Raw genomic sequence first — 15,850 nt, forward strand, 5'->3', positions numbered from 1 at the left:
AGGTAGGTCTTCAGCAGCAGCCCCGTGGTCACAGACCAGAGCAGCAGGGCCCATGTCTGGCACAGGCACAGTCAGGGCTGGACACCAGCACCCTTCTGGTGGCCCCAGGCTGAGTGAAATGGGGTGCCTGGGCCATGGGGTGAGGGCCTGGTGAGACTGGCCAGAGCAATCAGTGCCCGTTAGTGCCCTCAGGGCCCTGACAAGTAGGAACAGAGATCTTTATTTTTAAATAATTAAACATTCGGCTGATAAAACTAATTGCACTTCTTCCATTTTGAACTTGGATTTCTCCAAGCCATTGGTGTAGTGCCACCAGACATTTTGATTCAAAACACCTGATTTATGAAGGAATAACTGGCCTAAAAACTGGCTCACTGACATTTCAAAATGCAACTGTCACTGGCAAGATGTCAACGAGCTGATGCATTTCTAGTGGCATCCTTTAGGATGCTGATTCCTCAGCTAGTATTTTGTGTTAGTAGTCTAGATGGTTACATAAAGCCATTGGAGGTAATGTTTAGTAGGAATAGAAAGATCAGTGTGGTAATAAGTAAGGAGGAAAGTATTTTTACAGATTTATCTGAATCATATATTTCAATCCAATACATCTACACAAATGCAAGCAGATGTGTAAGGGATGAGTAGACTATGGCTACAAAAGCAGTGGCTCAAATAAAGACTTGGAAGAATCACTTGTTCAGCAAAGCACAAGCAATGCTGTGGCAAAAAGAACTAATGCAATCTAGTGCATATAAAAAGTTGTCTTCTAGAAATAAGGTCTCTGCGCACACATTGGTGAAGAAACACTAAAAAACCTGCATCCACTTCTGATATTTATACTAAGAGAAAAATGGAAATATTAGCAATAGTTCAGAGTACTGAAAAATGATCCAGGGAGCAGAAAACAAGCCTGTACAATACAAAGCATACACATTTCAAACTACCCAACTTTTTAAAGAAAAAAAAATGACAAGGGACTTGATTACTTTGAATAGGTGTTTATATACAGAAAATAAATCTTGATAGTATGACCTTTTCAACCTTGCTGACACAGGCAGAAAGGTGCCCATTTGTTGGAACCTGTAGCTAGACAAACCTAATGTTGACATTTCCTGACCGTGAGGGCAATTAAATATTGCAATGGTTTATATCAGGAGAGATACTGGGTATACCTTTGCTTAGGCTTTAAACATGAGATTAGATATCCTTTTTCAAGGCAGGTTTTAATTCAGCTTTTGAAGAAATCCAGTTGTGTGCGGCTAGGCAGCAAGGCTTTCCTTAATATAAAGTCCCACTGCAATGCAACATTCTAGGTCAGAAGCATTATCAGGTACTTGCAAACACTGACCAGAGAGCAAGACCAATGGTCTCTGCAGTCCACTGAGTTTTCGCTCTTGTTTAGTCAGATGCTTACTGAAATTTTTGTTTGGGTTCCTTAGAGAGAAACAAACGAGTAACTCTGGTTGTTGTGAATATGGATGCCTAGAGATCGATCATCAAGTTTGGGCTCCCTTTAACTTATCCGCTCTTACAGTTTGCACTCATTGCCTTACAGTTTGACTCATTACTCTTTCCTATTTCTCTGGAGAGGCAGTTTTATCTACACGTCTGATCTTTGTAAGAGTTTAATTAGTAGTGTGTATTTTCAAAAGTGCAATGTGAAGAAAACCACTTTGACTTAAAAATGTTAAAAATGTAAGACAATAAAAATCCAAACTTTTAAAATATCAATTTTGGAAAGATATCTGCCAAGTTCTTTTTTTAATTGTCAAGCACAGCTCTGGGATGAAAATAAAATAGGATTGCTATAGTTTACGGTCCAGAAAACTCTACAGAGGGCAGTTCTTCAGCACAAGATAAATTTATTTCATGTTGCTAAAAGTCCATTGGATGATTCCTGATGACTATAAAGCTGCCTACTTCTTTTCTAGTTGTGTGTCTAGGGTATACCACGCCAAGACACAATGCTGGCATCACTTGGATAGCTCCCTGTGACTTCCACAGGGGTCTGTCCAGCTTAGTTCCAAAGCAGCTTTCAAACTGCAAGAGATGTACCCCTAAGTTAGACCCAAATCTGTTTGTTTTTTCCTTAGCTAGTTTAAAACTGGGACGATAATTGATAAATTTGGGAGGACTATCTTCAAAAATATTTTGACTGAGAAATATTCTAATTCATTGTACAAAATACCAAGAAACATAAAACACACATTTTAATGAGGGAAACAAAAAAAAAAAAAAAAAAAAGGAAAAAAAAAAACACAAAGGACTTCCCACTAAAAATGATAAAGAAAATTTCTGTCATTGTGAGAGTAAAAAAACTACAGAAACAGTCCTTATGTTTGGTAGTTTGCCAGTAAATCAGAAAGGGCTGGTAAAAATACATTCATTGTGCAGAGCCCCCTCACTCTTGAAAAAACTCCTTTATTCACAGAGACAAGATTCTGCTCTCATATATAAAGCAACAACTCCTGTTAAGTCAATGGGAGTCGACTTGCATTATGCAGAGGAGACTTTTGGCCAGCATTTGTTTACAGTAGGAAAAAAAGCCTCTAACTATTGTTGAAAACTATTTCACTGCTTGTTTTTAATACAAAGGACTTGAAATGAGGAAAGCTCAATTTGTAGGAATTTAACTCCATAACTATTAGGCTTTTTGTCCCATTTATAATACAAGCAGTCAGAATTCAATTTCTTATTTTTTTCATAGATAAATAAAAGAGCTTCTTAAAGCCGGTTTGAGAAAAGTTTATAATAATAAGGTATCTTTCTTAATTGCTGAAGCATTTTTTCTCCCATTTTTAGCTAATACTTTGTCAGTGATAATTGAGTGAGGCACTGTTACTGACAAGGTCCAGTCTCTCCTGCAGGAGACGGGGGAAGTACAAGGACTGAGGCAGAAAAAGCAGCTGAGATGGTTGGCAACTGCAACAGAGGCAGAAAGGGCAAGGACAAGTGGAAAAGCAGTAGAAGGAGGGGCTAATGTTGGGGGATGACATACAGGAAAGGCAGGGTAAGGAGTCTGGGGCTAAAAATGGAGTTTAACGATGAAACTCATGTTAATTATCGGCATAAGCGAAACCTGGTGGGATGAGTCCTGTGACTGGGGTGTTGCGATAGATGGTTACAGGCTCTTCAGGAGGGACAGGCAGGGTAGGCGAGGTGGTGGGGTGGCGATGTATGTGAAGCAGGGGCTGGACTGTGTGGAACTTCAGGTCGGCGATGGCAAAGTTGAGAGCCTCTGGGTAAGGATCAAGGGACGAACGAATAAAGGGGATGTCGTTGTGGGAGTCTATTACAGACCGCCTGGCCAGGACGATAGCGCCGATAAATTATTCTTTACAGAACTAAGAAAGGCCTCGAGATTAACTCCCCTTGTCCTTATGGGGGACTTCAACTTGCCGGACGTTAACTGGGAGTGCCACACAGCTGACACAAGCAAGTCCAGGAGGTTCATGAAGCACCTAGATGATAACTTTTTGGTGCAGGTGCTAACGGAGCCAACTAGGAAAGGTGTCCTCCTAGACCTGTTGCTAGAAAACAGAGAGGGTCTGGTGGGAGATGTGGTGATTGGTGGCCGCCTCGGCCATAGCGACCATGAAGTGGTTGAGTTCAATATTTATGGTGACAGAAGGAAAAGTGCCACCAAAACCTCATCCCTAGATATGGGGAAAGCGGACTTCAGGCTGCTCAGGGAACTAGTCAGCAAGGTCCCCTGGGAAACTGCTCTTGAAGGCCTCGATGTCCACCAGTGCTGGTCACTCTTTAAGCGATGCCTCCTAGAAGCACAAGATCAGGCAATTCCTAAATATCGCAAGTCAGGCAGGCGGGGAAGGAGGCCGGCGTGGCTGACCAGGAATGTTCTAATGGAGATTAGGCGGAAACAGAGAGTGTTTCGCTACTGGAAGGAGGGCCAGGCGTCATGGAAAGAATACAGGGATGCTGTTCGTGTTTGTAGGGAGAAAGTTCGAGTGGCCAAAGCACAGCTAGAGTTGAAGCTGGCTGTGTCTGTGAGAGAAAATAAAAAGGGTTTTTTTAGATATGTAAATGGAAAAAGGAGAACTAAAGAATACATAGGGCCGCTCCTTGATAGGGAAGGTCTCCTCACAGACGATGACGTAGGCAAAGCAGAGACGCTTAACGCCTTCTTTGCCTCTGTCTTCAATGCCGATGATGGGCTTCGGGACCGAGGGTGCCCTGAGCTGGAGGACCGGGACGGTGGGGATGACAAACTCCCAACTGACCCTGAACGTGTGCGGGATTTGCTACTCCACCTGGATCCCTACAAGTCCATGGGTCCGGATGGGATTCATCCCCGGGTGCTGAAAGAGCTGGCGGATGTCATCGCGGAACCTCTTTCAATTATTTTTCAACGATCCTGGGAATTTGGAGAGGTCCCGGTAGACTGGAAGCTGGCAAATGTTGTGCCAATTTTCAAGAAGGGTCAGAAAGAAGACCCTAGCAATTACAGGCCTGTCAGTCTCACGTCAGTGCCTGGTAAAATCATGGAGAAGTTGGTTCTCGGACTTATTGAGGCGCACCTGGGGGACAGAGCAGTCATTGGTCCCAGCCAGCATGGGTTTGTGAAGGGTAGGTCCTGCCTAACTAACCTGATTTCCTTTTATGATAAGATCACCCGTATGGTGGACCAAGGGAAACCAGCTGATGTGATTTTTTTGGACTTCAGCAAGGCTTTTGACACGGTTTCCCATAGGATCCTACTGGACAAAATGTCCACCATACAGCTAAATAAAAACATCATACGATGGGTGAGCAATTGGCTAACGGGCAGGGCCCAAAGGGTTATGGTAAATGGGGCTGCGTCAGGCTGGCGGGCAGTCACCAGTGGGGTCCCTCAAGGCTCCATTTTAGGGCCGGTACTTTTCAATATTTTTATAAACGATCTGGATGTAGGAATAGAGGGTATTTTGAGCAAGTTTGCTGATGACACCAAACTTGGAGGAGTTGTGGACTCAAATGAGGGCGTAAAGGCCTTACAGAGGGATCTGGACAGGTTGGAGAGCTGGGCGATCACCAACCGCATGAAGTTCAATAAGAGCAAGTGCCGGGTCCTGCACCTGGGACGGGGAAACCCTGGCTGCATGTACAGACTGGGCGATGAGACGCTGGAGAGCAGCCTAGAAGAGAGGGATCTGGGGGTCGTGGTAGACAGCAAGTTGAATATGAGCCAGCAGTGTGCCCTGGCAGCCAGGAGGGCCAACCGTGTCCTGGGGTGCATCAAGCATGGCATCGCTAGTAGGTCAAGGGAGGTGATTGTCCCGCTCTACTCTGCGCTGGTGCGGCCTCACCTCGAGTACTGTGTGCAGTTCTGGGCACCACAGTATAAAAAGGACATGAAACTGTTGGAAAGTGTCCAGAGGAGGGCTACGAAGATGGTGAAAGGCCTGGAGGGGAAGACGTACGAGGAACGGCTGAGGTCACTGGGCCTGTTCAGCCTGGAGAAGAGGAGACTGAGGGGAGACCTCATCACAGTCTACAACTTCCTCGTAAGGGGGTGTCGAGAGGCAGGAGATCTTTTCTCCATTAACACTAGTGACAGGACCCGCGGGAACGGGGTTAAGCTGAGGCAGGGGAAATTTAGGCTGGACGTCAGGAGGGGGTTCTTCACAGAGAGGGTGGTTGCACACTGGAACAGGCTCCCCAGGGAAGTGGTCACTGCACCGAGCCTGGCTGAATTTAAGAAGAGATTGGACTGTGCACTTAGTCACATGGTCTGAACTTTTGGGTAGACCTGTGCGGTGTCAAGAGTTGGACTTGATGATCCTTAAGGGTCCCTTCCAACTCAGGATATTCTATGATTCTATGATTCTATAATTGTGCTGCTGAAAGGTGGTCCGTTCTCTCCCTACTCTGCTGTGCTCTCCCACCCTGGCTATGATTTTTAGCACTGGTGTTCATCCTACCCCATGATGACCTGATTCAGAAAGCTGACCTGAAAGAAAACTAATCACACAAGTATAATTCCCTGACTCAGCTCACAAGGGAGACCAGGGGAGACAGTCGGAGGAATGGGACTACCCCTTTCAGTAGCAGCCCACAATTAGATTGGCAGAACCACATCCTGAGTTCAGCAGGGGACGCAGGCAGCAGGCCAAGGAGAAAGCCAGCACTGGCTAAGCCAGGAGACGAAGGCTGAAATGAAGACTCCAGAAAGATGAAGAACTGGTGAAAAATTGATGCTAGAGGGAATGAGAGGCCTGGATAAGTGAGGTATGGTCTGGAAGAAAGGAGACGGTAGAAAGCAATTGCAGGAGTCTCTGTCCTCACGGCAGTGCATTCACGTCCTGCCCCTGAAACTAAATTGGAAAATGCTGAATTTCAATAAGCATTTACTACCACTAAACACTATCAGCAAAGTTTGTGATGCTAATTGTGAGCCCATGTGCATGTCTGATTGCCCTGTCATCACTGAAGATGCCAAGTTATTATTCTGATCAGTAATCTATGCATGCAAAAGGCAAAAACCATGTGCATTAATTAACCTTATTGTTAAAAATGCTGGTATCATACCAACATGACAGTCTCATGATAACATTGACAAATCTGTAAGTTGTCAAAAATAGGAAAAGATAAATAATTTTTAAAAACACACAAAGGAACTTTGAATATCTGTAAATTAGAAAAATCCTTGAATTACAGTTCATATAGATTCGGAAAATAAATAGCTAAAGATAAACATGAAAGGTTCATGACACAGCTGAACTTTTCCCCTAAAAGTGATACCTACAAAACCGAATAGCTTTGGAAGACAAATTTTCATTTAACATCTGTTCTTTTTTATCCGGTATATCTGTTTAGATATCTATCACATGAAAGTGTTATTTTTTTTTTTTCCATTCAGTTTTCCTTCTCTGTCTACATTTCTCTAGTGATGTAAATTTAGTCTATACAATCCTGGTGGTTTGTGCAGATGACTGTGAAACACAGTAAGTTACCCCTCTAATTTACTTAAGTGCTACCGAGAAACTTCTGCGATGGGAACTGGTATTTTCAGTTTTCCCAGTCCAATTTTCTTCTGCCAGTCAAGTTACCGATTCACTTAGTGATCCTGAACAAATCGCTTGATTTAATTGTACCCGTATCAAGCCAGCTGGATAACTAAGTAAAAAACGTCTCTTTATTGAAAACCAAATCATATGCCTAAACTGTGCCTTCCTAAGAAAACAAACATGGGTGAGACTGTCCCGTTTTCCCTGGGGACAATCATGAGGGAGTGAAGCATTCCAAATTCATTTCAAAACCAAGAAGACGGGTTTAAGTTTGGTCTTGAAAGATGTTTCAACTAATCGAGTAATTAAAACTTGGTTTTGCATAGAATAAAGGATCTTAAATATTTAGTAGCATATTATTGTAATGTTTTTAAAGGATTCAGTATTTTTTAAGCATGTTCATTTACATGTTCACTTCAAACAGTCGAGATCTCAACTGTTGTGTTTTTAAAACATCTGTTGGCTTAATGAATGCTTGTGATTCATAAGGCCTATTATTAGTCCTTCCGAGCATACATTAGCTAAAAAAAATAGAGCAAGCTAGCTTTTATGTATCGTTTAGCAGAAAGTTCACTGTATTATATAAACCATCGCCCTGTAGTATTCCTTTAACTGATAAGAAATATATTATAACCTACTTATTCAGGGCATGTTTCATTTTATTTCCTAATCAAAATAGTGTGCATTATTGTGCATACTAGTGTGCACAATAGTGTGCATACTGAACTAAAAAATCTTTAAACCAGCTGGTATATAGGAACAGCTCTTGACTAATGTATTTGAGGTTATTTACTAACTCTTTATAAATATTTCTCCCACTCCATGAGAACTATAGAACTAGATTTGTTAAAAGGCTAAGCACTTTCATCTCTCATTAACCATAAAAGATAATGAAGATGCTCAGCATTTTTTCAGTAGTGTCCTGCATCCATCTGTTGATTTATTCAGTCGTAGGGAGCACACCTATAGCAAGTACAGTCATGGAATGACACACAAAGTCACAAGACTTTTAAATTGAGAAAATGTTAACGTTGAAGCTATGCAATCAGTCTGTTTATTTATATGATTATGCAAGAGGAAGTTTGAAAAAAAAAAGAGAACTTTTGAAAATGGAAAATCATAGTCAGCTTTTTTTTTTTTTTTTTTTTTTTTTTTTTTTAACCAGTTTAACTGTGTGGGAATTCCACCATTACTCTATTTTTGGTCTGACTTCTTACAGCCTTTTTGTAAGATTACATTAGCCTTACAGAAAATTATTAAATAATTTTAAACAAAATCATAACCTCCTAACTGATTATTTTGGTTTTTAAGTAGATTTGTTTTTGAAAGAGCAGTAGATACACTTTGTCATCTATAATATATTTTTATAAACAAATTCTATAGAAATGATGTAAAAGAGGATCAAAAGTACTAATACCTCTATGCTCATTCTGCAGGCCCCTACAGGTTTAATTCCCAGTAAAAGCTACTGGATTTTCCCAAAAGGGCTGCCAATAAAGTTTTAAAATTATTTCTAAATTTTATTTTGCAATTTCTCTCACTTTAGAACCCACATATACGACAGGCCTTCCTTCTCTCCTAACCATAATGCAATTTAAAAATGTTCATTTTGCCACCTACTACCAGACACAATCTTTTGAAAGAAAAACATACTTAAAATGTGACTTGTAGATGTTCTCTATATACTCTAAGAGCAGCAGTGGTTTCTACCAGATGATGGTAAAATACAGAGTTTTAAATACATAGTGGCTCAGAGAAAGTTTTTTGCACATTTATACTTCAGATTAAAAACAAGAAAAATCCAGGCTCAAGTGCTCATGTAAGTAAAACTGCTATGTCTTCTCCCCATTCTGTTCCCCCATGCCACCTCCTGGGATACTTCCCATACAGGAATAGTTTTTGAGTAGGAGGAACAGGAGTTTAGCCCACTGAAAAGTGTAAAAAAAAAAAAAAAAAAAACTGTCAAAATGTAGTCTATTTTGGTCACAGAGCCTATGAGAAAATAAATCTAACTACAGAAAGAATGAGTATTAAAAAAAAAAAAATCTACTTTTTTTTTTCTTTTCAAATTTCTCCTGCTGTAATTGTAATGGGTACTTTGTTCTTATAATACCATCAATCTTCATTTTTTATTTATTTGCTAAACTGTTTGCTAACAGAAGAAAAAGTAATTTATAATAAAAGCCCATCTGCATAGATTTGTGCAAACGTAATTGCATATTATAACATTCAGTCCACAACATATTGATTATATATGAGAGATCTATTTGTTAACAAATTTAGGACCATAGAAATGGATTTTTATTTTTATTTTTTTAAATAATGCCATAATCCAAATAAAGCAAAGTACTTACAGTCATCCTGGTTCTGATTTCTGGTAGAAATTACAGTGCAGTCTTCCTCTGTGTGGAGGAGGACAATATATGAAGTTCATGAAGGAACTGCAGGTTGTATGTGCTATAAAGACTGGTTGTTAGTATTTAAACTTACACTGAACATAGTTGTTACTGCATTGCACATGACTCAAGGCTGCTGTAAAGCCACTAATCTAGCACTTCATGTCAGCTTGGACTACTGAAATTTGGCACATAAAAGAAGGTTATTAACACCAACAGTAGAGAGGAATGACTGTTGTTGTCCTGTTGTGTATCTATAGCAGAAAAATACAGCGTTAATCACATTTTAAACACTGCAGTCACAGAAGGGGAAATGGTATTTGCATAGGGTGTTTTGGAGGACAACTGGCAATGAACTCATGTTCTTAACATCACATGTGTTGTACAGCAGATTTCTGGGATTCATTATGTATTTCCCAGTGTTCAAATAAAACTACAACAGGAAATACTCAACATCTGCCTCAAGTTTGACCTTGAAATACAGTTATACCTGTTCTCTCCCCTTCAGTAATTTTCAAGTGGTTGAGATAATCTCAGAGAGACCAGATCTTTGTTAGTATCTTAAGTCACTACATCAATACCCACAGTAAAGTCTAGGTAGGGCAGCTATAATGTCTTGCATATACGTGTTCTGTATTTTAAAGCATTCTTAGAAGAAGGCTTAGTTTAAATGTTTATATTAAATTAGGCCTCTTCATTTAATCATTAAGAAACCCAGTCCATCTTAGCTACATATGCTGATCTACATATACGTACCCTTAAATAAACCAGAAGACAAATAAAGCCACAAATTGGAAGCTCAGCGGATGAATCGTTTATGCTGCAAAAGGAACAGTCAATAATTATTCTTAAATCGTGTTCTTGAACACAGACTTAAGAAATTCTAGATTTGTGGGGAGTCAGTCAGATTCAGGTTTTGCCATTACTGCCATTTCTTAGAATTGAGACACAAAAGCTGACTTTGTGTCTTCACTGCAATTCTCAGGCATGACCTTTGCAATATTTTTTTTTTTTTGTCTTGCTGCAAAAATTATATCATTTTAATTTTCCGCACGGTATTTATTTACAAAACTGTATTCTGTTACTTTTATCATCATCTTTACATTTTAATTACATTTCTTACAGATTTCTTATCCTGTGATTAAAATACAGGTGCAACAATAACACTAAAGTGTTAAAGATAATTAAAATGGGGCAAAGATTGCGCTTAATTTATTTGTTTCTGGCTTATGCATAGATTCTAAGTGTGTATTTTATCTAAATGGAGCAGAGCATCTGAAGGGAGCAGATTGGCAGACCACCTTCAACTACCTTTTCTCTTATTCTTGCTGCAGCCTTCTGAGGACACGAAGCTGCCTGGAGAAGCTTTGACCCTTCCGGAGAAGCAGCTCTGGTGCAGAGGGTGGGGAGGGCAGGCAGAGGCACAGCAAGCAGGGAGCAATGGGCAGGAAAGCTGAAATGAATAAAACGGTTTGCTTACAGCAGAGAAAGGGCTCGGACCCAGACTTAGGGTGTTTCTCTAGAAACTTAATAGAGAGCTCTGTAAATTCCATACAGATTAGGAGGCTGCTGAAAGTTGCTCCAGCAGAAGGCAAAATTGAGTAGAGGGATTTATCCAGTAAGGCACAGCAGGCAGGAGGTTTTTTGCAAATTATTGTATTATACATACATATAATGTTATGTATAATATATATGTATATTATATACACATATAATATGTATTCATGTGTACAAGATATATATGATATATATATACACATTACATATATATATACACACACGCACACATATTCCTGGTAAGAGAAGATTAATTCCTGAAATTAATTTAGCCATAACTCTTCAGATAGTTTTCTCTATTCTGTTTTAGTACGTCCTCTATTATTTGAGTTCTTCAACAACACAGCAGGAAAAGATTCAATAAGGATCAATAAGGATCACCTAAAATCTAAACCCAGAAGATAAATTCCTGACAACAAATAGCTTTTAAATAGTCAAACATGGTCTCCACTGTTTTTCAGTCCTACAGAAACTTTCCCTGTTATTTATGATATGATTGTCAAGTCTGGAGACAAAAAAAAATAAATAATAAAAAAAAAATCTCTTGTATTCTAACTTTGTTTTTGTAATACCAATAAAGATAAAATCCTGACATGCATACTCTGCTGTTTTTTAGACATATGATTTCCACTTCTTTTAGGTCAAATTGTACATAATAGTTCAGTTTCTAGAGACAATTAGCTGATTAAGTTTCCAATTAATTAAAAAAATCCTCCTTTCATATTACTTTTTTTTTTTTTTTCTTCCCAGTTTGAGTCCAGTAGTGCTGGGTTCAGTGTACATCTTGTCTTGTTTTTAAACTCTTTTTTTTTTTTTTTCAGAATAAATCCCTTTGGCATCTGGAAACATGAAGTATTCCTTTACTAGAGCTCATAGCTGTTGCTCAGATAAGAAGAGGGACTATTTTTTTCTTAAGGGTATGTGCAATCCTAAACACATTTCCTACTGCACAGTTACAAATGTTTTTTCTAACTTTCTCTTTCATAAAAGTCTTCCCTGCTCCAAAAAGGGTTGACATTAAGCACAAAGTAAACAGAAATGCTGCTGTCTGAACTTGAAGCAGCAGAACAGCCTTCAAGAAATCCTTAGGGTATCACTCAGAACTATACAGATAAGCATCTGTGCCCACAAAGACTCTTGTAATAAAAAGATTTTTTAATTGAGTTCTACTGAGCACAAATATTGTGCTCTCAAGCTGTTCAAGTGTCTTTTTTTCCTCCCTCTGTTACCCTCCCTATTGCTTATATAATAAAAGCCATTTAAGATGACAATAACATGTTTTCACTAGAAAAAAAATTGTACAAAGGGCTATGCAATAATCTTTAAATCATACATTAAGCGACTACAAAATTGGTAGGTAAATCAACCTTCTAGAGATGAATACACAAAGTTCATTGCAGTTTACTTAGTATGAAGTTAGATGGTCTGGTTTTATCCTTATGGTTGTAGGCTAAATAATGTTTTTCAATTATTGTTGGAAAATACATTATTTTCTTCTGAATGGTCTATCTCTTTTCATGTCATCTGGGTGACCCAAAGATATATGTTAAAGTCTGAAATACTGTTTCTTCATTCTTTATCAGTTCTACTGGTACAAGACTTAAATGCAGTCTGCTAGCTACATAAAGGAAAAAATAAAAAAGGATTGTTCACCTGGTTTACTATAAATTAGAATCTATTTGCAAGCTTGTTAAAAAGATTCAGACAGCATTTCCTCTCTTGCTATTGTAAAAAAAAAATATATATGTATTCATTGTTTGCTTAAAATAATAGCTTTTACAGAATGACTATTTTTTTTTCCTTACCGGAAGATTGGAGGAACAAAACACAATTAATGCATTTGCTGCCATTCCTGATTAAAATGAAGATTTAAAGCCCTGTATATCCTGTCTTAAATTAATTTTAAAATGCTTATTTTCCAGCTAATGGTCAAGATTATGGTCATTTTGGAATAACAGTTCTGGAGCAACAGCTGTTCCATGGGTCCCTGAATAACAAAGTATCCTTGTGTCTATCCAGAAAAAACAAGGGTCTCAGAGGAGCTACCTGAGATTCAGGGAGAGTAGACAAAAACTGAGGATGTTTTTTCATAAAGCCCACTAATTACAACTTCCTCCCCTCAAAAATAATGATTCCCATTATTGTTTTAATTTATAATTCTCAAAATAAAAACTTTCCCTCTATTTTAGCTCTATGCTAGGGACTAAACAGATACATTTACCTGATTGATCTCTCAATTAGTCCTGCATAAATATGATTGGGACAAAAGGCTCAAGGGATGCACAGAATTTATGTACAAGGGGTAAAGAGAAGATAATTTAATCACACGTCTGTTCTTGGCTTTATTAGCATAAAAACCTTGTCATACTGTCACAGATTACAGCTACATGGACTTTCTTTGACTTCAGACTTTACCAAACATCTTCGCCTTCTCACTGAAACAAAGGCATGCAAAATGTCTAAGAACTTAAAGTATCTTTGATTTATAGCCCACTTCTGCTTAGAGATTGCTCTGAAGTCACTAGCATGAGCCCTGAATATACAGTGTAAACTGCATCATAACTAATTCACCACTTTGGGGGAAGGCCAAGTTTCAGAACTAATGCATTCAATTAATCTGGCTTTTCTTCTTCCAGAAAACACTTTGGAGGAGTACAGTTGCTTAGATTCAGTAAATCTCAGTATTTTTAAAAGAACGGAATATATGGACTTCTGAAAATCAGAGTCATATTTAATTCAACAGTAAAAGTGGTTAAACAGTTTCCGTGTGGTACGAGATCAACATTCACAAAAGCAGCAACTTTTATCTACTTAAGAGAAAAAAGTACAAGTTGGTAATGAACCAGCTGAGAATACCCCACGGCCGCAATGCTGTGTGTTTGCTGGTCCATATTTAAATTTGGAAGTGAATCAATCCATATGTTAAGCAAATTCTTACAGTGGTGCCATTCTGCAGCCTGCTTCCCTCACTGCTGTTAGTTTCCCAGATGAAAAGGAGCTGCTTAAGGCAAGGAAACTGCTTGTTGGCAGCAAAATAAGCTAGCTCGGTAAGAGATCAGGAGGTTTCAATCTCTTGGCAAGAAACCAAAGTTTCCTTCCTTCCTTTGTTTAAAACACTTGATCCACTATTCTCTGTACAAGGCATATGGAAAATTATAAAGACATTATCCATTTCTTTATTCCTTTCCCTGCTTAGAACTTGGGTAACACAGGAGTCCGAAGTAAGACTGAATATAAGAGTACATATTTGTTTTTAGTTCTCATGGGCAGCAGATTCTGGATTAGCTTGAATTCATGAATTAAGAGGCCGTGTCATCCAGCATCTGTCACCACATTTTCAGTGACATCAAAAAGAAAATGGTTTGATTCAGAATTGACACAGAGAGATGGGGAGGGAAACAAAAACATGTTCACCACAGAGCTGTAAAAATGAGAAAAATGACCTGGGGGAAATTCAGAAAAACTGGTATTTGAATACTTGTCTATTACTTGATTTAACAGCAAATTCTCATTATGGGATCTCATACACTGAGAGGAAAGCATGATGAACTACTGATTCTTAGAATGACTCAGACAACATATCATTAACAGATTATTTAAGCAGCATATGAATTGTCTTTACCATTTAATACAGAACACATTTTGGAATTTCTTCTTCTACATAGCATGAAAAGATGCAGTTGTTCAATAGAGCTATAGAAAATAGCTGCCCACATTTAAGTTGCATTATTTTTCTAAATATCAGGACTTTAAAATACAAATTTAATATTATTTTTTTTAATGATGAGAATATTGCTGCTTGCACTATTTATTAAATAAAACCAGATCTGAGTATCAATAGATCTATAAATATCTAATAATTACACAACCTTTTCACAATCTCTCAGAGTTTGTACTTTTTAATGCTTTACCTTAAACTTTAATATTTTAGTGCAAGTGTGGTTTGACAGCTCATTAGTTTGATGCTGGGTTCCAGATTTCAGCACCATCATTTTTCACTTTCAGTGTGTTAGCAAGGGCAATCAAAAGTTTACATACTTGTATGTGGTCTTGGAAACATAGCTAGCCTGTCTTAATCAAACACCCAGACTTAAATCTTTGACTTTACTCTAGGTAGAAGGATACTTAAATCGGTCTTCTCAAACCTTACTTAATATTAGGATGAATATTTACTTCGATGTGGATGCTCATTTAAATTGCTCGTACCACTGGTACAGTTTATTTGCAGGCAAGTAATTGTCCTAAGGAACTGATGGGAGGTAAAACCAGCCCCTTTTTATTTTTCTGCTTTTGGAAAATACTCTGTAAACTGTAGCCTAATTGTCAATGTATGTTGATGTCATATTTTACATCTTTTTGGACATCAGTCCAAACAGTTAATTGTTGATCTCTCATTACATTTTTAAGGTTTCTCTGTATTTGTTTTTTTAAACCAATTTCACCATGGTTTTGTAGTCAAAAAATAGTCTCTTATCTGTCTCCAGAAATGCATTAACAAAGAAATGTTAATGGGTGATAGAAGTCAGTCTGTAGGAAGGGAGGAAATAGATACCTTCAGAACAACAAAAAGGAAAATTCCCTGTATTCATCAGAATAAACTTCTTTTCCTAATGACTGCTTTCAAACCAGCTTCATAGTTCTTGCATAACTAGGAAAGAATAAAACAGACTTACAAAACAGACACCATATTTGACATTTCTATTCTTTCCAATGTCTTTCTGTATAAGCTCAATGGCGAGTTTCCTGCTGTTGTTCACAGTATCCTGTCAGTATTATGTCTTGAGAATAGAAACAACATTCTTTTGGGCTTGTTTACAAATTAGGCATACGTCTCCAGCTGACTACAGAGGAACAGGCTGGACTGATAATTAGTGCTGGTTGTTCTTGATG

The sequence above is a fragment of the Netta rufina genome (assembly GCF_964035555.1).
Source record: "Netta rufina genome assembly, chromosome: 9".
NCBI lineage: Eukaryota > Metazoa > Chordata > Aves > Anseriformes > Anatidae > Netta > Netta rufina.